The sequence below is a fragment of the Capricornis sumatraensis genome, chromosome 2, assembly GCF_032405125.1.
Source record: "Capricornis sumatraensis isolate serow.1 chromosome 2, serow.2, whole genome shotgun sequence".
NCBI classification, from domain to species: domain Eukaryota; kingdom Metazoa; phylum Chordata; class Mammalia; order Artiodactyla; family Bovidae; genus Capricornis; species Capricornis sumatraensis.
Window position 1 is genome coordinate 160,006,677 of NC_091070.1, and position 26,632 is coordinate 160,033,308.

At 38.6% G+C, this 26,632-nt stretch overlaps 1 pseudogene; it reads left to right on the forward strand.

Moving 5' to 3' along the window:
* Positions 1 to 3,536: 3,536 nt before the first annotated feature.
* The window catches only part of LOC138069901 (mitochondrial transcription rescue factor 1 pseudogene), a 31,408-nt pseudogene continuing 8,312 nt past the window's right edge, over positions 3,537 to 26,632 (forward strand).

A 26,632-nucleotide genomic window follows, 5' to 3' on the forward strand; every position in this document is an offset into this window, starting at 1 on the left:
TGGTGGTTCAGGGGTAACGAACCTGGCTGCAATGCAGGAGACCGGGGTTCCATCCGTGAGTCCGGAAGATACTCTGGAGAAGGAAATGGCAACCCACTCCAGTATTCTTGCCCCAGAATTCAAATGGACAGAGGAGCTTGGGGCGTTACAGTCCATGCGATCGGAAAAGAGTGGAACACCACTTAGTGACTGAACAGTAACAACAAATGGAACATACAGTGCAGTTATCTGGGGGAAGAGCTGTTAATATGAGCAAAGCAAAGCTTTTTATCTAGGAGAAAAGCTGTCCAGGCCAAGGAAACGTTCAGCTCCAAGGCTTCAGTCAGTAGCGAGCCTGGCTTGTTCAGAAAACCTCAATGAAGCCAGAGGTCAATGAGAGAGGAGAGTCAAGGTGGTGGGAGTGGGCGTGGGAGGTTAGGGTGACAGATTGTGTAAGATTTTGTAAGGACTTTGGCTTTTATGTGAGATGCAGATTTCTTGGAAGATTTTGAGTAAAGGAATGGTGTGATGACATATTTTAAAAGCATCACTCAGATTCTTCCAAGAGTAGACTGTAGGGGAGGGAAAGTGACAGGAGGGGAGAAATGAATGTCTTGAACCGGTGGTACTAGTGGAGGTGGTAAGAAGTGAACAGATTATTTTGGGAGGTAGAATTCCTGACAATTGAATGAAAGGCATAAGAGAAAAAGAAGAGTCACAGATGACTCCAAGATTTTGACTGAATTACTGGAAGGTTGGAGAGAGAGTTATAGGCTGGAGATCAGAATTGGGGAGTCATCAGCTAATGGATAGTAATTCAAACTATTATAGTGAGTGTAGATAAAGAACTGAAATTGAGAAGAGAATGATGAACTGAACCCTGAAGCAGTCTCACATGAAGAGCTAGAAAGAAAAGGAGGACCTAGTAAAGGAGAATGAGAATGGAAAATCAAGAGAGTAGAGTGTCATGAAAGCGAACATGTTTTCCCAATGAGTAAATTTTGCCATATTCCTCATTCTAATTTTAGGGAAATGACCTCCAAACAATTCTTTTTGGTTTACTGTCAGCAGTTGATTTTCCAGAAATTACCTTAATTTCAAGTTATATGCTTCAATATTGACATAGGGTGTTTTGATAATCTAATATTTTGGTTTCCATCCTTCATTTTCACCTTTTCAAGTTCTTTTCAACTGGATGTTAAAGATATCAAAACTGTAGTTTAGAATACAAACCCCACCAAAACCTTCTACCAAGCTACAAGTCCAGAATTGTGATTAGAAAACAAAACCTGTCTGCTTAGATCCAAAACTGGATTTGAATTATACAATACAATAAAAAGGAAAAAATAGTGTGGAGCTAAAAAGTCACTAGCCTACAGGTTTGGCTTCAAGCAGTCATAAAAATATTACTTGGCTTATTTAAAGAGGAATAATCAGATTGTAATTGAGGTGGGGGGGGCAGCAGGAGGAGATAGACCAACCTTTATCTAAAAAACAGACTGAAATATTTTGGAAGTCTCTTCTAGTCTTAATATTTTCTGTCTCTCTACATATAGTACATTCTTTCCTTGTAAAAATAAAATAATCCTGAAGTGAATAACTGTCTTTATTTATTTAGAGGTGCCATACAAAAGCTGTTTATAGAGGCTGCCTTCATTGTTTGTTGCCTTCCTTGCTTGTTGTAGCGATAGTTGTATGAGTTGAATAAAATGATTTATATGATCAGAATAGAATTCTTACCTGGAAGAAATCACAGAAGTGTTGACCAATTCAGCAAAAGTGTTTAATACTACTCAAATGAATAGGGACAGCAAGTATGATGGAAACAGTGGGCTCTGTGTTCAGATCTGTGTTTAGATTTTGATTCAATCACATAGGTGCTATAAAATCTCAGTTAAATCAATAATCTCTCTGAGCCTCATTTTCTTCATCTGTTAACTGGGCTAATATTACCACATAGTTTCTTCGGAGAACCCCAGGGACGGGGGAGCCTGGTGGTCTGCCGTCTATGGGGTCGCACAGAGTTGGACACGACTGAAGTGACTCAGTAGTAGTTTCTTCAGATAATTTACATTAAAGAAACATACATGTGCAATAAATGCTAACTAGTTATTTTTATTACTTCTAGATCTAGAGGCTAAACTAAACATTGTTGAGGAAGAAAGACATCATGCTTGCCCTCAGGTAGCTTACAGTTTGGAAGAAGATAAAACAGAATTCTAGTGTAAGTATTCAGTAGTGTTCGATGTTCAATGCTTCTTAGTTTGAGGTCCATTTCTTCCATGCATTTCTTTTCAGTAACTGCTCTATTGTTTATTATTTGCAAGGCCTACTCCTAATAGAGTATACATTATTTTAAAATAACACATTTAATTTTGATAGTTAATAACTTTTTTTACTTGATATATGAGAATAAAAATATACACGATATTCCAGAATACCCTGGAATACAACACATGGACACCAGATGAGTTCAGTGATCCAAACAAATATAACCTAAGATTCTGCTGAGAAAATTTGTTCTATGTTTACAATATGACTTAAGCTCTTTACATAACATAAACCATTCCAAAAGTACAAAATATTAGTCTTATTGCATGAAGAAAAAGAAATACCAGGTTTAGGGATGAAAAATTTTTTGTTTACAATGTGCTATAACTCTTTAAGAAACACAAAGTAATAAATTAATGCTCTCTGAGCTTGAATTATGCCATTCAGTTTGTTATTGGTTAAAGAAAAACCAAAATAGAAGCCTCATTTTGAATATACTGTTAGACCAAACACTCATAATTATATAACTAAAACTTTTAAACTGTCCAGATTTGCCCAAAGTCTAACTCTGATCTAAAACTAAAACAGCTTTTTTCAGGTCAGTATGACCTTAAAGCTTCCCAGCAAATTGCTATAGACAGTTAAGCTTACACAGTGCTGCTACCATATAAAGACTAAGTTTCTAGTAACCAGTCACACACACAGCACACACACACACATGCTTCCTCATTCATGCTTTTTAAACTCAGCTGTCACTTTGCATGCTGAGCTTCTAACCACGTTTCAGCTCAAAATTTCCCTGTTTTGAGCAGTGTTTCTTGCTTAATAAAATGCTTATATCAAGTAAAGCTCTCCAGATTTTCTTTTGACAGGACAATAGAACTATTACAGAGCTAGTTTTTCATCTGTGAATATTTCTCTGGTATCCAAGACCTGTTTTTGGCAATTAAATTACTTATCTCGTAGAAGTTTGAGAAGCCTCTTTTTTGGTTATTGTATACCTTAAATTGTCTTAGTGACTAATGAAGATGGTAGAGAAGTTATTACAAGAATTCACAGTGTCAGTACAACTCTCAGGATGTCAGCTCTCCTTTGAAAGAAGTTAAAAAAGTCAATGAGTAGAATGAATACAACTTTGTGAGGCGATATTAGAGCCACACACACTCCTACCCAAAACTGAATTAGAGTACTCAAGTATGAGAACTTCTGAAATACTGAAAACCTGGAGATTAATTGTATGGTTAATACTGTCATCTCTATGTACTCCACACTATGAAATAGGCATAATGCATATCCTGGCCTTTCCAGAAACCAGAAATATATTAGAAAACCAACAGTTTTCTTCCAGAAGTAAGTCTTTATAGGTTGTAATAATTTCCTTGAGACTTTTAACATTTTTCCAGTAGACACTAAACTCGGCCATGATAGTGTTGGATGGAAGGACAGTCCTCACTTTATTTTCTGAGTAGTCTTATCCTTAGCATTAAGATGGGCTGTTGGCATAAACAGGGTTGATTTTTTTTTCTTTTTTCTGCCTGCTAATTTCGCAGAGTGCATGTAGTTCCACCATATCAGAAATGTTTCTGATCCTTACCAGGAAAACACCACAATAAAAATCCAGTTTCACTAAAATATCATCTCCTAAAGTGATTTCTTGTTGTTTGAGTTCATCACAAAAGATTTTATTTATATTTTTGTAATGTATTCAATGCCTCTGGATGATATTTCTGACTGTGGAGCAAGCATAAATATAATTTAAAAATCATCCTGGCATGACTTTTGTATATCTAAGTATTGAGTATTCTGTAGATTGATTCATTCAACAAATATTTATTAAGTCATACTTAATGCGAGATCCTCTGGCTTTTTTTAGTATATGTATTTATAGAATTAAAAAACAAAAAGCAACTCCTTGTCCTCAAAGAACTCCAGTGGGGAGAGCCCAAGTACAGAATCAAATCCCCAGAGTGTGAGAGGTTTTATGACCATTACCATGTTTTATAATCAAGACCAAATTTCTTCTCACATCTTCTTCAAAGAACCAGATTAGGTGTATTTGCAAGTCACTTGTGGTAGCTCAGAATATATTTTCCATAGATGTTAACCCATGTGTTGTGATTAGATCACCCAAACCAGAGATACAAATATCAGTTGTTTACAACCAATACTGTTTATTTTCCCCCACCTTTATGTTCTAATTTTCCATTATCATAGAATTACAATGTGACGTAAAATATTTTCTACTGTTACCATTTCACAAACAAAATATAGCAAGTATTCTGTATAATTATCAGACACAATATTAAAAAAAAGTTGATGGAAGCATAGCCCTTAGCTTAGGCTGAAGTGAAATGGAGTGAAAGTCACTGTTGTGTCTGACTCCTTGCTACCCCATGGACTGTACAGTCCATGGAATTCTTCAGGCCAGAATACTGAAGTGGTTAGCCTTTTCCTTCTCCAGGGGATCTTCCCAACCCAGGAATCAAACCCAGGTCTCTCACATTGTGGGCGGATTCTTTACCAGCTGAGCCACAAGGGAAACCCATAGCTTAGGGTAGCAATTTTCAAGCTTTTATCCTTAAAAATTATTGGGAAAAAATTTTTTAAATAAAAAGCTTAAAAAGAACTATTGGGGACTCCAAAGAACATTTGTTTATATGCTTTATATCTATCAATATTTACCATGTAGAAAATTTTAATTTCTTTAGTTTTCTTAGGAAAAATTTATTTAAAAATAATGATAATAAACCAATTATGTGTAATATACACACTTTATGAAAATATATTTTTCCAAACAAAAAGGCCAATGAGAAGTGACATTTTACATGCTTTGCAAATCTCTTTTATGTCTGACTTAATGGGAGGTACTACATTTGTATCTAATGTCTGTGTTTAACATATTGTGACATACCATTTTGGTTAAAGAATATAATGAAAAATCTGGCCTCAAACAGGTCTGTGATTGGAAAAGGGAGGAGTGTTTAAGAACTTTAGCAGATAACCAAGAATGTTCTTTTTGATATTACATTAATATTTGACTAGTAAGTTTTTTGAAGATTGAAAGTAAATGAAAGTCGCTCAGTTGTGTCCAGCTCTTTGCAACCCCATGGACTGTGTAGTCCATGAAATTTTCCAGGCCAGAGTACTAGAGCGGATAGCCTGTCCCTTCTCCAGAGGATCTTCCCAACCCAAGGATCAAACCCAGGTCTCCCGCATTGCAGGTGGATTCTGTACCAGCTGAGCCACAGGGAAGCCCAAGAATACCAGTGTGGGTAGCCTATCCCTTCTCCAGCAGTCTTCCCAACCCAGGAATGGAACCAGGGTCTCCTGCATTGTAGGAGGATTCTTTACCAACTGAGCTATCAGGAAGACCCTGAATTTTAAAGATTAATTGTACTGTATAATCTAAAATCATGTCAACAAGCTCTCTATGTTCTATTACCTTAAAATCTATTGGTCTGTTTTGCATTTGAATGGATCTTTTACTGATGCATGATTTTGTAACATGCATTCATTGGTCATCTGAAAAATATTGGTTCACTTGAGTTATGCATTTCTTCTATAGGTTGACACACTATACAGTATCAGAAAAGTCACAATGTTGAAATCACTACTAGTCTCATCAGAGAAGTCTTCTGGTACTAGTAAGTTGTCAAGCTTACAGTAGTGAACAGTTTTCTGAAGTTCTGCTTTTGTTGAACAGGGGTTTCTTTTGGCTCCAGGTTACTGATGGTAGTGCCCATAATGCAATTCAGGGATAGAAACTGAATTAGGAGACTTGTGAGTAGTGAGGGCCGTTTGTTGATGTATACTACCCAGGGCTAGGCCACCTCACTGTTACCTTTTTTCATCTGTGGACCCCTGAAGGTTGCCTGACTATACCACTGCCACTGTTAGTTAGCTAGAGACACCTTTTCATTCACCTGAATATATTCTGGGAGTGTACTTATAGATGCAGTCTGAGGGGGGCTTTGTAGGGGTCCTTCTACCCTATTCACTTGTTCAGGAGGCATGCTACCATCCCAGCTGTGATGGATCCTCAGGCAGCATCTTGGGAGAGCCACAGTGTATAGTATTAGTTGATTCTGACTAAGGTTTCTCTTCCAACCCAGTATGGAAAAGAATACGTTCTCCTAGCCAGTCCTCCTCTTCTTGAGGCAATCAGCAAACCTTTCAATTTTTCTGAAGCTTCCTTTTTTTTTCTCTATAGCAACCAGATGAAATAGATATAAAAGACTTCTTATCCTTTATCCCTTTATATTCTAAAAGGGATGATAAGGTCTGATAAGGTCTTATATATTGTTGGCCATTGGCTAAAACTTCATTTAGGGGAAATAACAAAAGTCAGTAGCTTTCCTGGAAATTCCATCATAAGAGCCAGGAGGACCTCTGAGACATCGAGAGTTAAGGAGATGGAAGAACAGTCTCAGGAACTGAAGACATGTTCATGAGATGAGCATTCATGGCAGTGACCTAGGCAGAAATTGCAGAACTGGATTATACTCCTCTGTATTTTTTCCCTAGGTCACTCCTACTTACTAGATTAGGGTAAAAAAGTATAGATTAAAGATAAAAGACCCCTCAGTAAGTGACCAGATTCAAGAAGTTTCCACCATGTACCAGTGCACTCCAGGGAGATTTTGTTGACTTAGTTTCCCTACAATTATCCCTTTATTCTAAAGACTTGGGTTCAGGATGTAGATTTGTGTATTCCGAAACGTGCCTTAGTCAAAGGCATTATTTCTTTGTTTTTTTTTTTTTTTTTCTTTCTTTCTTTCTTTTTAAATTAGAGTACTCCTTGGAAGGAAAGTTATGACCAACCTAGATAGCATATTCAAAAGCAGAGACATTACTTTGCCAACAAAGGTCTGTCTAGTCAAGGCTATGGTTTTTCCAGTGGTCATGTATGGATGTGAGAGTTGGACTGTGAAGAAAGCTGAGCACCGAAGAATTGATGCTTTTGAACTGTGGTGTTGGAGAAGACTTGAGAGTCCCTTGGACTGCAAGGAGATCCAACCAGTACATTCTGAAGGAGATCAGTCCTGGGTGTTCTTTGGAAGGAATGATGCTAAAGCTGAAACTCCAGTACTTTGGCCACTTGATGGACGTGAGTTTGAGTGTACTCTGGGGGTTGGTGATGGACAGGGAGGTCTGGCTTGCTGCAATTCATGGGGTCGCAAAGAGTCGACTGAGTGACTGAACTGAACTGAACTGATAGGTGCTTTACATTGTTGTATTACTTTCTGCTGTACAGCAAAGTGAATCAGGCACCCAAAGAACTATTTCTATGACAGAGCATTGCTAGGAAGTTCCAAGATTCTTGTATTTGCTAAAATCATCAAAAGGCATATACCTAACCTGAAGTATGATCCATGGCCCAGCAGCAATGCATCATCTGGAAGCTTGATAGAAATGCAGAATCTCAGGGTCCACACCTAGACCACCTGAAAGATCCTTAGGCGATCCATAAACACAGCAAAGTTTCAGAAACACTGCTGAAGATGTGTTTCATCCCCCAACCCTTTTAAGTTTCATTGATCAATCAGAGCCCTTGTTTCAGGCCAAAAACTTATGGTGGGTTTATAATAATTTATTATTGTCAACAAATATTTTAAAAATGATTGAATTGATTGAAGGGAAGATAGACTTGTGAGAACTGCTGTGGAAAGCTCATATCTTTGTGTTATTTTTCTAACTTAGTCCTTGCACAGACATGAAATGAAATTTAACAGATCCCTTATCGAACTGGTAGGTAGCAGATAAATCCAAGGACCTATGATTATACTTACCTCATCAGAACAAAATGGCTTTATTTTTCTTTCATGCAACTATCAACAAAAGTAATTCCCAAAGTATATTTCCAGGACCAGCAGCATCCACATCACCTGTGAACTTGTTAGTATGCAAATGCCTGGGCTAGCCCAGACCCTCTGAGTTGGATGCTCTGGGGATGGAACTCAGAAATCTGTATTTTAACAAGCCCTCTGGTAATCCTTGTGCATGCCCAAGTTAGAGACCCATTGGTCTTGACTCATAATTATCTTCTAATACATGTTCTGTTTTTGTTCAGTTGCTAAGTTGTGTACAACTCTTTGAGGTTTCCTGGACTGTAGCCCTATAGGCTCCTCTGTCTATGGGATTCTCCCAGGCAAGAATACTGGAGTGGGTGGCAACCACCTCCAAGGGATCCTCCTCCAGGGGATCTTCCCTACCCAGGGATCAAACCCATGTCTCTTGCATTGGCAAGGGGATTCTCTACCACTGAGCCATCAGGGAAGCCCCCGATACATGTTTAGCAGACTACTTAAGGTTTTATTTCTCCAGTATCTAAGGTATGTTTCCTTAACTGGAACCCAAGTGAGCCCCTTCTCATGTCTTCGTTTGGAAAATCTAGTTGTCTACACTAAGTGATAGCAAAAGAATAATCTTATCAAAACGTTCTCATGGATATACAAAAAAAAAAAAAAGACCCCAAAACAAAAACCAAACAACAATGACCAAGAGCCCTCTAGAAATGATGGTAGAGCTTTTCTTGATACAATCATCTTTAGGTAAATAAAAGAGGTTAATGGCTACCTACAGAATCATACATTTTGCTAAGGTTAAGAATTTGACACTATGGTGTGCCCAGGTGGCTCTTGAACACTCAATTTGTTTTTATTACTGCTGCACATTAATATTTTGACTGATTAGCCTCATTGCCCAGAAACAGTTGATTTTTTAAATCTCAGCAGTAAGACATTAGACACTCCTATTAAATGCAATGTAGGGTATAAGGATTGAATCCTGAAACATAAAAAGGTATTAGTGTAAATAAATGAAATTAGAATAAATTCCACAGTTTAGTCAATAGTGATATTCCAATGTTGGTTCTTAGTTTTGAAAAATGTACTATGGCAATGTAAAATATTAACATTTAGGGAAACTGGGTAATGGCATATTGGAACACTCTGTATTATTTTTGCAACATTCTGTAAATCTAACATTATTCCAGAATAAAAAGTTTTTTTTTTTTTAATGTCTCCCTGACCCTTCACTTAGTAAAGCTGTAGCAGTATTACCAGGTAAAATAAATTAAAGAACTGCTCTCCACCAACCCAGACTGCCCATTTGTTAAGTAGACCAACGTTGTTTAATTTATTTTGTTGGGATGCCAGTAAAGCTACTAGCAGCCACAAAACACATTTACTAAATATATAGGACAGGCAGTTAAAGCCGGAAAGGTGCTTCTTTTAGTCTCCATTTCTTGAACTTCTGTGTAGAGTTTCCACTTGAGTACTTGGTGATCTGTTGTGTTAATAATAATCCTTAAATCATTTCATGATGACTGTTCTCATCCACCCCCGCCCTCCTCCAGAGCACTTAAGGCAGTGTGGTGCAGGAAGTAGGCTTTCAGAGCTCAGATTTCTCTGACTAACTGACTGACTCAGTGTGCTACCTGTAATTATATTTTAAAATTTAATCAGGGCAGTTCTAGGAACTCAAGGGGATAAAGTAAAAATCAGCTATTCAAGTTAGGTTTGCATAAATTGTCTAGAGTGAATAGACTTCATCAAAACTTGTCAAAATGGAGAATTCATCAGTAGGAACCAGAATATCAGAAATTTAAATCTTCCCTATGAAATACGCTTAAGACTGAAGGTGAATAGTTCGTTGTGAAGTTATCATTTCTAAAATAAATTTTGAGCTGAGCAGAAAGTTATCAGTCTTAACTTTTGTGCTTTTTGAAAATTGTGTTTTGTTTTTTAAAGTAAGGATCACAAATATTATCTTGTTCTGGTCGTTGATACGTGTTAAGAAATTCTAAAAAAGGCTTGTAATAGAAGGAACCATTACCTCCCCAGTCTTCCTTACTAGTATCTATGTAAAATAAAAACAAAAGCTGTTTTAAAATACTAGGAATTATGATACAACTAACCTTAGATAGTTTCAAAGTATTTCTGATAGAGCATCTCAGTCCTCTTAAAATTCCTGTAAGTAGATGCAAGGCAGGCATTTTCACCATTTTTCCAGTGGGAAAATGGAAATTCAAAGAGATTTAAAACAGCATCCAGATTAAGCTATGAATTATTAGTCCATTGCTCTTTTAATTTACCATGGGTCATGCCTTTCGGTCCATATGACTTAGAGTAAATGATTAACTGAACACAACCCCATACAGCTGCATATAACTCATTTTCTTTTCTTAACTCTGCAGTGAATTCTCAGGAACAAAGCCCTTGATGAAGTCAAATGTGGATCCTGTAATAGAGGCAGATGCATGAAGTTTGAAACAGTGAATGTGAAAGCAATATTTGTTTTTCATTTAATTATTTCAAACCATGTTTTCTCTTGTGGAGATGATAGAATTTTGGCAAAATGAATTTAAGCAAGATTTTACATATATATATATCAAATATATATATATATAAAATATATATATATATATTTGATGTATTGTTTCCCATATCTTCCCTGATGGCTCAGACGGTAAAGTGTCTGCCTGCAATGTGGGAGACCCGGGTTCCATCCCTGGGTCGGGAAGATCCCCTGGAGAAGGAAATGGCAACCCACTCCAGTATTCTTGCCTGAAAAATTCCATAGACTGAGAAGACTGGTAGGCTACAGGCCATGGGGTCTCAAAGAGTCCGACACATTTCATTTTCACTTTCCCATATTTGTAACTAAAAAGAGATTTAACCTCAGGGGTTCCCAGTTGTAAAAAGTGGGAAAGAATTATCTTTATGCTTTCCTGACATAATAAATTGAAAATTATTTGAGTGACACAATAACAAAATTATTGGTCAGAAGCCAGGAAAATTTCTCTTCCAGATTTCTTCCTCAGGAACAAAATAGTTTTCAAAGACCTGAATAAGGGGCTTCTCTGGTGGCTCAGTGGTAAGAAATCTGCCTGCCAGTGAAGGAGACACAGTTTCGATTCTGGTCTGGGAAGATCCCACGTGGCAGTAGAGCAACTAAGCCCACGCACCACAGCTATGGAACCTGGGAGCCACAACTAGTGAGTTAATGTGCAGCACCTACTGAAACCCGCATGCCCTGGAGCCCGTGCTGCACAACAAGAGAAGCCACCACAAAGAGAAACCCATGGAGTTCCACAACTAGACAGTAGCTCCCACACTTCGCAACTAGAAAAAAGTCCGTGCAGCATCGAAGACCCAGTATAGCCAAAAGTAAACAAATAAATAAAATTTTTTTTTTTAATGCCTGAATAAGATTTTACTTTCACACCATTCATGGGGAGATTTAGTGCCTTCTTGCATTGTACAAAATGAAGATGCACCTAATGTACTGTACATAGCTAATAAAATATGTCATCTATTTAATATTGTATTTCAAATTAACATGGCTTTCCTGGTGGTAAAGAATCCGTCTGCCAGTGCAGGAGACGCAAGTTCAATCCCTGGGTCAGGAAGATCCCCCGAGGGCATGGTAACTCACTTCAGTATTCTTGCCTGGAGAATCCCATGGACAGAGGAGCCTGGCAGGCTACAACCCATGGGATCAACAAAGAGTCAGACACGGCTGAGGTGAATTAGCACACCCACATATTACACTATTTCCCCCATTCATTCATTAGCTCCTAAGGGTGGTTTTTTTTTTTTTTTTTTTAACTTTTATTTTACAATACTGTATTGGTTTTGCCATATACTGACATGAATCCACCACGGGTGTACATGAGTTCCCAAACATCAACCCCCCCCCCCACCTCCCACCCCATATCATCTCTCTGGATCATCCCCGCACAACAACCCCAAACATCCTGTATCCTGCATCAAACATAGACTGGCGATTCTTTTCTTACATGATAGTATACATGTTTCAATGCCATTCTCCCAAATCATCCCACCCTCTCCATCAGAGTCCAAAAGTCCACTCTACACATCTGTGTCTCTTTTGCTGTCTCACATACAGGGTCATCATTACGATCTTTCTAAATTCCATATATATGTGTTAGTATACTGTATTGGTGTTTTTCTTTCTGGCTTACTTCACTCTGTATAATCGGCTCCAGTTTCATTCATCTCATTAGAACTGATTCAAATGTATTCTTTTTAATGGCTGAGTAATACTCCATTGTGTATATGTACCACAGCTTTCTCATCCATTCATCTGCTGATGGACATCGAGGTTGTTTCCATGTCCTGGCTATTATAAACAGTGCTGCGATGAACATTGGGGTACATGTGTCTCTTTCTATTCTGGTTTCCTTGGTGTGTATGCCCAGCAGTGGGATTGCTGGGTCATAAGGCAGAAAGCCCAGAGATAAATCCACACACATATGGACACCTTATCTTTGACAAAGGAGGCAAGAATATACAATGGAGAAAAGACAATCTCTTTAACAAGTGGTGCTGGGAAAACTGGTCAACCACTTGTAAAAGAATGAAACTAGATCACTTTCTAACACCACACAAAAATAAACTCAAAATGGATTAAAGATCTAAATGTAAGACCAGAAACTATAAAACTCCTAGAGGAGAACATAGGCAAAACACTCTCAGACATAAATCACAGCAGGATCCTCTATGATCCACCTCCCAGAATTCTGGAAATAAAAGTAAAAATAAACAAATGGGATCTAATTAAAATTAAAAGCTTCTGCACAACAAAGGAAAATATAAGCAAGGTGAAAAGACAGCCTTCTGAATGGGAGAAAATAATAGCAAATGAAGCAACTGACAAACAACTAATCTCAAAAATATACAGGCAACGTATGCAGCTCAATTCCAGAAAAATAAACGACCCAATCAAAAAATGGGCCAAAGAACTAAATAGACATTTCTCCAAAGAAGACATACGGATGGCTAACAAACACATGAAAAGATGCTCAACATCACTCATTATTATTATTATTAGAGAAATGCAAATCAAGACCACAGTGAGGTACCACTTCACCCCAGTCAGAATGGCTGCGATCCAAAAGTCTACAAGCAATAAATGCTGGAGAGGGTGTGGAGAAAAGGGAACCCTCTTACACTGTTGGTGGGAATGCAAACTAGTACAGCCACTATGGAGAACAGTGTGGAGATTCCTTAAAAAATTGCAAATAGAACTAAGGGTGGTTTTGAATTGCAGTGGTTTTGAACTGTTTCTTGTGTCCTGATTATTACAAAAAACCTGAATCCTACTGTGATAGAAACAAATTCATGTTTTCTGAATGCTTTCTGTAATTATACTTCTCAGGTACTGTATTATTTTAACGATGAAAAATGATACTGTGGTAGGGTATACATTTTGTTTCAATAAGAATGGTGGCTAACATTTATTTAGCACTTTTTACCTGTCAACCAGTGTTCTAAGTGCTTTACATCTGTGACCTGTTTAACCCTCTCAATGATTCAATGGGTTGGGTACTATTACGGACCTTACTTTTATCGATTAGGTGCCTGAGGCACAGAGTTCGAATATTCTGGCCCAGAGTCACCTGACCAGTGCCAGGATGCACACCCAGGCAATCTGGCTCCTGCACCCTTGCTCTTAGGGGACAGTGCCGTGCAGTGAAATGTAAAACCAGTATTTCATTAGTAATTTATAAATAATTTGGAATATGAACTTTACCATTACAGAAATGAAATGAAGACAAATAAAATTTGCAAAATTAATATCAGCAAATAAAATAGGCAGGAAATGGTGCATTGTGCTTGCAGGTAGACATGGGAATTAAGGAATAGTGAATATTCAGAGATTCTAATGAAAACCTATGTCTTGCCTATAACACTTTTCCTTCCCCACTGCATACCCCTAACAGGGAATTAATGTGGTAGTAAACATTCTGTATGAATCCCTACTATATCTCCTGTATATAACTCCAAGCAGTGTGAGCCCTGGGTGAATATTGGTATATGATTGGAAAATTCACTAATATATTCAACAAGTTTTTTTTTTAAGATTTTTTGTGTGTGTGTGGATCATTTTTTTTAAGTCTTTGTTGAATTTGTTACAATATTGCTTCTGTTTTGTGTTGTGGTTTTTTGACCTTGAAGCATGTGGGATCTTAGCTCCCTAGCCAGGTATTGAACCCAAGTCCCCTGCATTGGAAGGCAAAGTCTTAACCACTGGACCACCAAGGAAGTCCCAATTCAACAACTATTTATTCAGAAACTACTCCTAAAAGCTCATGTATCTAGAGGTGAGGCAAATATATGAGCAAATAATTGCAATAGAAAAATGACTTTATTTGGGGATAACATGATAAAGAGAAGTGATGGAGAAAGAATATTAGGGAGAAAAAGATATCCCTAAAGAGGAAATGTTTGATTTGGGTGAGTGGATTCTGCAGGCAGACAAGGAATAGGGATGATCATTCCAAGCAATGGGAGTAGCATGTATAAAAACTTGTGAATATGAAATAAGATAATGTATTCAAGGAACTGCATGTCCCTTAGTATTAAGGAAGGGGACTGAGGATGAAGCTGGAGGGATAGGCAAGGACTGGAAGAATATAAAGAAATTGAAGAGAATGAAGGATCAGTAAATAGTTGTAAACAGGAGAGTGACATGATGAATACTCAAAAAAAATTGAACCTCAGCTTTTTCCAGTTGATTATTACACATGAATAGTGTATCAAAAAGTAATCAACATGGGGACTTCACTGGTGGTCCAGTGGCTGAGACTCCATACTCCCAACACAGGGGGCCCAGGTTCCATCCCTGGTCAGGGAACTAGATCCTTCATGCCCAGTCTAAGACCCAGTACAATCAAATAAATAAATACTTTTTTTAAAAAAGTGATCAACCATATGAGATTTATGTATATATAAAGTTGGCACCTATAGTTGGCATATATTATTTATGCCTGCCCAGCATCCATTCTTTCTGTCATTTTTTGTAATAGCAGTTAAATTTTCTTTCAGGAGTTAAACCTTCCAATACCTACCAGCTCCTGCAAGTATCAGACAAATTATTCTACCCTCCTTAGCTGAAAAGGGATCTAAGTAAGTTTCATCCAGCTCTTCCTGGAATTTAAAATTTGTGAGGAGTGACTCAGGATGGGAAAAAATTGTAGCTGATGAACTTGGTGTCAGCACCCTGAAGGAAGCCTGTACTTCCTGTTACTCAGGTCATCAAAATTACTTCAATCTTCCTCTTCTGAAGCTAGATCTTCCCAAATTGCCTTTGGTTCCTTGAACTTCCCTCTGTGCATGCATGCATGCTAAGTCAGTTCAGTTGTGTCAGACTGTTTGTGACCCTATGAACTGTGGCCTGCCAGACTCCTCTGTCCATGGGATTCTCCAGGCAAGAATACTGGAGTGGGTTGCCATGCCCTCCTCCAGATCTTCCCAAACCAGAAATTGAACCCACATCTCTCATTCTCCTGCATTGGTAGGCAGGTTCTTTACCACTAGCACCATCTGGAAAGCCTGAACTTCCTTATAACCTCCAATAAATCCCACTTTTAAGGTAATACATTCTTTTCTTGCTCAAACCAGGTGCGATATGCTGCCAAGCTAAAAGCCCTAATTTATACATCACCTGTGGGAATGATCTGCTTTACCTTTATCTGCGGACTTTAGCTGAAAATTTTGTACTTAGGTTGTTGTGCTCTCCCAGCCCAGACACAGCAGGCAGCCTTTTCTCTCTGGGTCTTGCTGGTGCACTAGTATTCTGGTAGGACATGGGCTCAGGTCTACTTTGCTCTCAGAATCGCAAGCCTCTGCCTCTCTCTCTCCTCCCCTCAGCCGCCAACCTAGATCAGAGGAAATCTATTTATGACAGTCTTCTTCCCTTTTTATTTTTAGCCAAGACACTTTTTCAGTCTTCAGCAAGAAACATATGTCCCCTTCACAAAACCACTGTATTCCCTTAAGATCCTGGAAGAATGATGAAAATGATTTGCTGCCGTTTTCCACTTTCTGTCTTGTCTCAAAACTACTTGGAGGCAATAAATGTATCATTTCTATGTGCCTGAATTGGGAAGCAAGTTGAAAGGGGAAGAAAAATAAAAAGACACAGAGAAGGAAAAGAAAGGCAATTAACACTTCAAAATATTTCAGTAGCTTAATAATAAAAATAATGATGTGCATGCTGTCGCTTCAGTTGTGTCCAACTCTGTGTGACACTATGGACTGTAGCCCACCAGGCTCCTCTCCATGGGATTCTCCAGGCAAGAATACTGGAATGAGTTGCCATGCCCTCCTCCAGGGGATCTTCCCAACCCAGGGATCGAACCCAAGTCTCATGTCCCCTGCATTAGCAGATGGGTTCTTTACCAGTAGCCCTACCTGGGAAGCCCCTGGTGGTTACCTTTCAAGATACCTTCATTAGCATTCTTTATTTTTTCTGTTCGTGTATTTTGTTTCATTTTATACTTCACTCGTGGAAGGAGGGTAAACATTTATTATTAGATGTATTTGGGTTGTTTTTCTGGGTACGTAGTGGCCCTTTTAAGTCCCTGTAATGCCAGCAGTGATTATGCCTATTTCACAAGAGGAACAATTTTCATGCATTTTAAAGTACAAAATCATCTGAAACAGCTCTGGAAAGCCACACTTCTTGGCTTTCCAAGAATGTATGGACAACAACCTGTCCATCTTAAACACTGGACTTCGGTCACTGGTGAGGTGTTGTTCTTAGTCATCTCTTTCATGCACACCTTCTGGCAGTCAACGCTTCCTATTATGCTTTTGTGTAATATCAAACCCAGATGGTGGAATGTATGGAAGTGCAGCAGATGACTGTGCATGTTTGAGCGTGTTTCATGACTGGACTTTATAATGGTGGACTTTCTTTCCTAAGTCTTCATTTCTGCCATGTTCTGCGATCGTGTTTACCAGGTTATATAGACATCCTTGTAGAACTAGGGCGTAAGGGAGGTAAACGCTTCAGTCTCTAATTCTGGTCACACTCTCATTCTCTCTTCTCACATCATCCCTTTCTTAACCACAGACCCTCGGAGCTTAGCAGTATGGAGGAGATGGAGACAAAGAAAAAGGAAAAGGCCCCAAGGGGAGAAAAAGCCATTAAAGGAAACTGGAAAAAAGAATGAGAACTTGAAAGAGAAGAAGAAGAGAACCTATACTCCAAATATTTTGAAAGTTTTAAAAAGCAAAAGATTAGAATTAGGTAACAACCATTTTTACAAGTGTCGCTTATGCTTCCTCTCCTCATTTTACATCTGCTTCCTGCCCCCACCCCCACCGCATCTATCTCCCCCTCCCCAAGTCTTTCTGATACGAGACACTTCACAAAAATAATACTGGTTTTGTGCATGTTCTTTCAGTACATGTATTTTATCTACTGCTCATCATTACTTGGGTTCCTCTCATTAAGAACTGCTTCTAACTGCTTTATCATTACTGGTAATGAAGCTGTCCTTCCGCCTGAGAGGATGATCCAGAGAGCAAATCCGGATTTGAGACTGCCTCTTAATTCTCTCCTCAGGATGGAAGCAACTTGTACTCTGGACCTCATCAAGTTGTTTTATATTCTTGTTCATGCTTATATTTTGGGGTTTTTTTTTAAGGATTTTTGTTAACCTGCATTTCTTTGGTATTATTTGAAAACTGTTGTTTGACTTCAGCTCTTTTCTTGGATATGAATATAGCCAATAGTAATATTTATGTTACTTTGTACAAGAGTGAGGGCAAATAAAACCTAGTTCATTCCTTTTATTTTAGGTTTGCCTTCTAAGGAGAAACTACCCTGAGATGAAGGTAGCATTATTTTTGGTAGCAAATATTATGTGCTTTGGTATTTTTTTAAAAAAAAAACTTTTCCTGATGTAATAATAAACTTCTTTCATTTGGTGAGCTTAGGAGGGTAGAGTGAGAGATAGCTTCATCCAGTGATGGCCTTTCTTTGGAGATTTGTTGTAATAATTACGTAGGCTTTATTGTCTATGTTGCCCTGTTTGTTAACATTCCTTGATGCTTGAAGTGATTTCCGTCATAAGCTTTTATCCTCATAACTTTACTTCCCAGAGGCAAAGGACCTGCTCTGTGCCTGACTACATTATGAAACACTTGAGTTTGTCTGACCCATCCCTCCACTGGCTGCACCACCCAGGACACTGAAAATTAAGATGCCACCGACTGGAGGTCAGCAGTAGTCCACTGGTTCAGATGAACTTAACCAACATGGAACCCCAAAGTCCAGGCTGTGGAAGGTCATTTCTGAACCTCCTTGAAGTAAGTTTTCGACCAGGTTGTTACTTATCTTAGTGCTGGTCTTTGAGATTCACTGGATTTTAAAAAAACTGATGCTTGTAGAAGCATGTAGGACTTCACTGGATGAGGGTGATCATTACGAGGTTCTATTTTCTTTTCTGTTTATAAGGACCTCTTTTTCCTTTGTTGCTATTTTATGCTCAGTGTCTTGGGAGAAATACTTCTTAGGAATTGTTTCTATTTTATGTTATAGCAGTCTAGCCAAACCTAAAGAGAGAGTTGAATGGGAATGAGATGAAATTCAAGGATTAATTTAAAAAATATATATGTATATATTTTTTAATCTTAGGTTTTATATAGCTCACAGCCCATCTCTATACTGGGCTTCCTAAGTGGCACAGTGGCAAAGAATCTGCCTGCCAATGCAGGAGATGGGGGTTCGATCCCTGGGTCTGGAAGATCCCCTGGAGGAGGAAATGGCAACTCACTTCAGTATTCTTGCATGAAAAATCCCATGGACAGAGGAGCCTGGTGGGGTACAGTCCATGGGGTTTCAAAGAGTTGGACACGACTGAGCAACTGAGCACATTTTATGCTCTAATTCACCTAATTCTCACAGGCTACCCCCAGTATTATTTATCATTCATTGATCCAACAAACATCTAGGGAGAGATTTCAAACAATATAAGTTCCATGACAGGAATTTAGTTTATCCATTGCTATATCCATAGCACCCGAAATAGTGCCTGGCACATCAGAGACACTCATAAAAATTTGTTGATAAATGAATAAATAAATGAATATTAGTGCAACTTTTTAAAAAAGTTTGTTTTAGAGTAAGAGATATACTAAGTATATCGGATCTGGGGTTGTAAACGGCATAAAGCCCATCATTAAGAAAAGAACCCTTTGGAAGACTTGAGGCACGCAAGTGTCAGAGGAGATATGTTCCTTTATGTTCAGAGTGGGCAGTTATTTTGTTTTCCAGATTGCTTTTACCTCAAAAGGGGGAAGCAGTTAATTTCATTTTTTCATTTTCACTCTTGTCTAGATGGTAAAAAGATTCTGATCCATAAACACAATGAATTAGCTTTATAAGTCTTTTCTGTGTTCATTTAGTGCCTATCTCTGTGGAATTCCAGGGTGTCCACCAGATGGTTGTATTAAGCTTTACAGCTCACCACAGAGATTGTGAGCAGAGCCAGCCCCTGGTGCAGACAGCATGTACTTCTGCACACAGCTTCTTCACCAGTGCCAGCTGACTCTCACTAGAGTTTCCATTTTTGAGTTTTCTATTTACAACAGTATTTCTGTATCCTTCTAAAGGTCAGCAGTAAAGAAAAAGAGAATTGAAGATGGGGACCTGGGATGTTGCTGTATGCCTAGTTCAGAACATTGTCTTTTTTTTTTTTTTCCCCTTTTCTAGCAGCAAAGTCAAAGTGGGAACCAACTGCAGATTTTGTTGTGGGCACTCCCAGGTAGAAAGGTACCATCTCTTTCCTTTTGTAGTCACAGGAACAGGTTTTCTGAGGGTATGCTGTGTCTGCTGTGGTGAGACCGGAGATTCTGTCTGAAGACTTTGCTATTATACTGTGCTATAAACAGCACATAACACAGTTTTTTTTATGTCTCAAGTGAAGTGTTATGAGATTTCATTTTATTAGAACCTTAAGTCCTACACATAAATCTCTCTCCAGTCAGTGAGGCCTTGTATTTTTTGTTTGTTTTTTTCCCTGTGACTCACTCTGAGTTCATCCAAGGTGAATATTTTTTTTTCAGTCGTGTTACACAGCATGTGGGATCTTCGCTCCCTGGCCAGGGATTGAACCGATGTCCCCTGCTTTGAAAGCATGGTGTGTTAACCACTGAACCACCAGGGAAGTCCCAAGGTGAATATTTCTAAACCAGCTGGTTAGAAAAGACACAGTGGTGCATTGGGTAAAGCCCAGAATTGTGAATCAGTAGCTCAGTTCTAGAGTGGACTTTGTTGCTGACCAGCTGAATCAAGACCCTGTGCTTCGTTTTTTTGTTTGCTAATAAACTGAAGGAATTGTACAAAATAAACAGTAGCAGTACTTTCAGCTTTAATATTGTTTGGTCTGTCCTCTCCACCTTTTTGAATAATGGAATATAAAACATTGGACAGAACTGTAGCATCAGTTCAGTCAAAGTGAAGACTGAGCTAAATAAAATCTAAACAACCTACCACCTACAACCTCCTCTGTAGAGGAGGGAACTTGGTAAGCACAGAAAAGTCAGTCTAAGTCAACAACTAATTAAAAGCAGAAACCTAACATTTCTTTTTGTCAATCATGAATTTTTTTTTCTCAGAAAAATTTCCTCTTATCTTGTGATGTTGGTGGGGGTAGTCATGGTGGTGGCTGTGGAAGAAACAGAAGTTTTCACAAAAAGTGGAACTTCTATTTCTGCTGAGATGGCACTGCCCATTTTGATATTCCCTGTATAGCTCTTGCCAAAATACTGGTGGCTGTTGTGCAGAAGAATGTGTTCATTGCTTTAACTTCTAGAGAAAAAGACTACCCATTCCTTAAGAAATTAGCACCTTTCTTTAATTCCTTTTTCTTCTGACCACTTTTAAAATCATGCTTATTGTTCAAATAGTAAAGGAGGATAGAAAAATCTGTTCAGACTGTCAAGAAGTAGGAGTTCCAGTCTAGCCTCTGCCTAGGCTTTTGGAAAGTCTGATGGCTGAGTAGCATAAGCGAATGTGAAAATAGTAACACTGCTGTACACACTGCTTCCTGCTCTGGAAGGAGTGCTGTTTACGCATGAACTCATCACGCTGCCAGAAGCCAGCTCTTCTTGACTTCTCTCTTTGAACACTGTCCCTATTCTCCATGTTACTCACACTTCAGACATGAGTCATCTTTAACTCCCTCCCTTTCTCTAATACATTGGAACAGTTGCTGAACTCCATGGATTCCTTCTTTGCAACATGTCTTATATTAGTTTTCTTTTCTTCATTCCTGTTTTTCATGTATGTCACATGAAGTCATGTTTTGTGAGCAGTTTAGAACATAGGTTTGGAGTCAGGTAAAACTGGTTTGAGTCCTAACCCTGATACTTACTAACTATGTGTCATTGCTTAATCTCTCCAACTCTTAATTACCTTATCTGTAAAATGGGAATCATAATTTTATTGGCTCCAAAGATCTGTTGTGAAAATTAAATGACAGAATATGTGTAAAATATTCAATAGAGTACCTACTGAAGAAGTATTCAACACATTTTGTTGTTGGTCAGTCGCCCAGTCATGTCTGTCTCTTTGTGACTCTAACGACTTCAGCATGCCAGGCTTCTCTATCCTTCAGTATCTCTCAGAATTTGCTCAAACTCATGTCCATTGAGTTGGTAATGCCATCCAACCATCTCATCCTCTGTCGCCCCCATTTCCTCGTGCCCTTAGTCTTTCCCAGCATCTGGGTCTTTTCTAATTGGCTCTTCGCATCAGATGGCCAAGGTATTGGAGCTTCAGCTTCAGCATCCATCCTTCCAATGAATATTTGGGGTTGATTTCCTTTACGACTGACTGGTTTGATCTCCTTGCTGTCCAAGGGACTATCAAGGTCTTCTCCAGCATCACAATTCAAAAGCATCAATTCTTCAGCATTCAGCCTTTTTTATGGTCCAGCTCTCACATCCATACATGATTTTTGGAAAAACCATACTTTGAGAATACAGACCTTTGTTGGCAAAGTAATGTTTGTGCTTTTTAATGTGCTATCTAGGTTTGTCATTGCTTTTCTTTTAAGAAGCAAGTGCCTTTTAATTTCTTGGCTGCAGTCAACATCTGCAGTGATTTTGGAGCCCAAGAAAGTAAAGTCTGTCACTGTTTCCATTGTTTTCCCATATACTATTATGAAGTTTATATTATTTAATATTAATATTTTAAATTAATGATACATAATAAGTTAATATAAATTTTTGATAAATAAAAACCTATGCTATTTTCTTATATTTACTATTTTATAAACATACTCTGTATTCATTTCTCTGGGCTTGTGGTTCCTTTCACCTAGAACGCAGGGTGGTGTAATGGAAAGAGTACTTGTAGCCCAAAGAGAGTAATAGGTTTTATATACTTATGTGTCAGCTTTGACCTAGTAGTAGGTATGTGGATTACTTTAAAAATACTCTGGGGCTTTGCATAGTTTCAGTGAGAAGTTATCTAATTTTTCTCCCATGGGCCTTAGAGGGAGAAGTGGAGACATATCTTCGTATTTTTGCCACAATGAAGTATTCATTTATAAGAATCACAGTATATGTATAAAAATACATATTTTGGGGTAAAAGAAATTTTCTTAATACTGAGGCTACAGAAAGGAATTTTCTGACTGTTCACTTTATTGCATTTTATAGCATTCTTCTGATTGCTTTATAAACTAGAATTCATTTATTTCTCATTTATATATAGCATGTTAATACCGTGTTTTCTGAGGTAGATAGTATTACTGCCCTCATCTCCTGTTTTGCAAAGGCATAGGGAAGTCAAGTAACTTGCTTGAGGTCATGTGGTTAATAAATGAAAAGGCTGGGATTTGAAACGTGGTCAATCCAGTTCCAAAGTCTATGCTTTTGGCCATTATACTAAATATAACTCTTGATCCTTGGGTTACTTTTTAAGTAAATATATTTTAATTAAAAAATAGTGTAACAATGCAATTTGAATAAATTTAATTCTATACTTTCAGACAGTTCTGTGTATGTGTGCTCGGTCATGTCTGACTCTGTGACCCCAGGGACTGTAGCCTGCCAGGCTCCTCTGTCCATGGAATTTTCCAGGCAAGAATACTGGAGTGGGTTGTCATTTCCTTCTCTAGGAGTTCTTTCCGACCCAGGGATCGAACCTGTGTCTCTTGTGTCTCCTGCCTTGGCAGGCGGATTCTTTACCGCTAGTGCTATCTGGGAAGTCTGACAATTATATGAAGGCCCAAATCACTTTTCAAATATGTATTTCTCTGAAGATTGTCTTGATCCAATAATAAAATTAAGAGTATGTTGAGCAGTGGAACAAACCACTGCTTACAGAACCCTAGGGTTGCACAGAAGTTTTTCTGGGATCTGCAGGTTGCTAAGTGATGAGCATAAAAGTGGCTCTGAGCCTCCATTCTTATTTCAACCAGAGTAGCCTTGTTTTATCTGTTTAAAAATTGGGATCCTAAATAAGATTTTTTGAAGAAAGAGCTTTGGGTTTTAAAAAATGAAAAAAATCACTAATCAAGGGAAATAAATGGATAGCATATTTAGTCAAGAATACAGGTTTAAACTCTCTTCGCTCATACATAATAGAAGAAAAATCATAACTGGCCTCAATGGATTTTATAGTATTTTGAATGTTCAACTTTTAAAAAATTCTACTTTTTATCCTGAGATTGGAAGTGTTTCCTGTAATTTACTTTTCATTAAGTTAAAACATCAAATGTCAAATAATAATCAGTATCAAGGCTGCAAAGAACAAAGAACTTTATTTGGGGTCTTAAGATTTGCAGTTCAGGAGACACAGATTTGGTAAAAACAAGAGTGTTCCTGGAAAGAGAGTCAGGGGCTTATAAGGCAAAAGCCACAAAATTGTTAAAATTGTCTGGCAGGAATTATGATTAACTATGACACAAGAAAGGAAGTATTTATCCTTAATGGATAAGCTGTCATGAGTTATTTTAGGATAAGGGTCAAATAAGTATTTTGAGTTTCTGGATCATTGGGAAGATGTTCTGGATGCCTATGTTAAGACAATAGTGATTGAAGTTCAGATTTCATCTGGGCTGTGCATGCACGGGTGCTAAGTCACTTCAGTCGTGTCTGGCTCTGGCACTCTATGCACTATAGCCTGCCAGGCTCCTCTGTCCATGGGATTCTCCAGGCAAAAATACTGGAGTGGGTTGCTATGCCCTTACTCCAAGGGATCTTCTTGACAGCAATCGAACCTGTATCTCCTGCAACTCCTGCATTGCAGGATGATTCTTTACTGCTGAGCCACTGGGGAAGCCCCATCTGGGCTGAGACATATGTCAGTCACTCTTCCTTGATGGCCTCCCACCTCTATTTTAGACAGCTCTGTTGGCAATACTGATGCCATTTTGATTTTCCTGTTACACAACGTTGGTTTGGAAGGGAGGGGGAACTGAAAAAAAGATAAGCAACAACTGGAAGAATGCTCCTTGAATCTACTTCTTAGAATACAATGAAGGCCCTAAACATGCCCCGTTGTTCTCTAGAACCCACTTGTGAAAATGCAGATTATTGGGTCACCCAGAGTTCTGGATTAGACTTTTAGAAGTATGCTTCCAAAATAACATCTGTTTTAAGGAAAGGTACAATTCTACCAGCAACCAGTTTTTCCCTATTATAGGAAGCAGGACTCAGTTTTTCCCTGCTTCCAAAATATCATCTGTCTTAAAGAAAGGTACAGTTCTACCAGCAACCATTTTTTCCCTATTATAGGAAGCAGGACTCTGGTACTAATGATTCAAAATTTTTGAATGAATAGTTTATTTGTCCTGGGGATGCACAGCATTCCTAACCTAATTTCCCTTCCTAATTATGATTTGCTTTAGGTGAGTGGCATGTAAAATGACTTTCCCTTGAGAGGCACTCACAAGGGGCGGGGGGGGAGGGGGCGGATAGGCTGTCGCTTTGAGAGAATGCTGATAGCATGAGAAAGTCAGCCTGATATTAACATTCCTTGTGGAAAATCTAACAAATAGTAACCCACATAGGGAATAATTGAGAGTTGATTTTACAAGCAAAACTCATGACTCTAGTTGACTTGTTATTTAATTCAGCTGTAACTCTAATCTCCCTGGCATACCTCGTCAGTGCCTTTATCTCTAAGACTGAATTAATAAGACACTGATAGAGCAGGAGAAGGGAAATCCTCAGTCCTCACCACTGGCACAGCCTACAAAGCCCTGGGTGCCTGCAGGCTTACTTTAGATGGAGTAGGATTTCAATTCCTGCTGAAACAAGTTATAGAATTCTAAAGCTATAGAATTTAAATAGTTACCTTTTTCATTTAAAATTACCTTTTAAAATCATTCCTGGGCTTCCCTGGGTGATTCAGTGGTAAAGAATCCACCTGCCAATGAAGGAGACACAGGTTCCATCCCTGATCCGGGTGGATCCCACGTGCCACAGAGCAGCTAAGCCTGTGAACCACAAATACTGAGCCTATGCTCTAGAGCCAGAGCTGCAACTACTGTAGCCCATGAGCCCTAGAGCCCATGCTCCACAAGAAGAGAAGCCACCACAATGAGAGCCTGTGAATCACAACTAGAGGGTAGCCCCTGCTTGCTGCAACTAGAGAAAAGGCAGCTCAGTAACAAAGACCCAGCACAGCCAAATATAAATAAATAATAAAAAATAAAATATAAGCAACAAGGATTTATTGTGTAACCCAGATGGTCAGTACTGAAATCAGGTTGATTATATTCTTTGTAGCCAAAGATGGAGAAGCTCTATGCAGTCAGCAAAAACAAGACCAGGAGCTGACTATGGCTCAGATCATGAACTCCTTATTGTCAAATTCAGACTTAAGTTGAAGAAAGTAGGGAAAGCCACTAGACCATTCAGTTCAGTTCAATTCAGTCGTTCAGTCGTCTCCAACTCTGCAACCCCATGAACTTCAGTACTCCAGGCCTCCCTGTCCATGAGCCTACCCAAACTCATGTCCATTGAGTCGCTGATGCCATCCAACCACCTCATCCTCTGTTGTCTCCTTCTCCTCCTGTCCTCACTCTTTCCCAGCATCAGAGTCTTTTCCAATGAGTCAGCTCTTCACATCAACTGGCCAAAGTATTGGAGTTTCAGCTTCAATATCAGTCCTTCCAATGAACACCCAGGACTGATCTCCTTTAGGATGGGCTGGTTGGATCTCCTTGCAGTCCAAAGGACTCTCAAGAGTCTTCTCCAACACCACAGTTCAAAAGCATCAATTCTTTGGTGCCCAGCTTTCTTTATAGTCCAACTTTCACATCCATGCATGACTACTGGATAAAAGATAGCTTTGACTAGATGGACCTTTGTTGGCAAAGTAATGTCTCTGCTTTTCAATATGCTATCTAAGTTGGTCATAACTTTGCTTCCAAGGAGTAAGCACCTTTTAATTTCATGGCTGCAATCACCATCTCTAGTGATTTTGGAGCCCCCCAAAATAAAGTCTGTCATGGTTTCCACTGCCCCATCTATTTGCCATGAAGTGATGGGACCAGATGTCATGATTTTAGTTTTTTGCATGTTGAGCTTTAAGCCAACTTTTT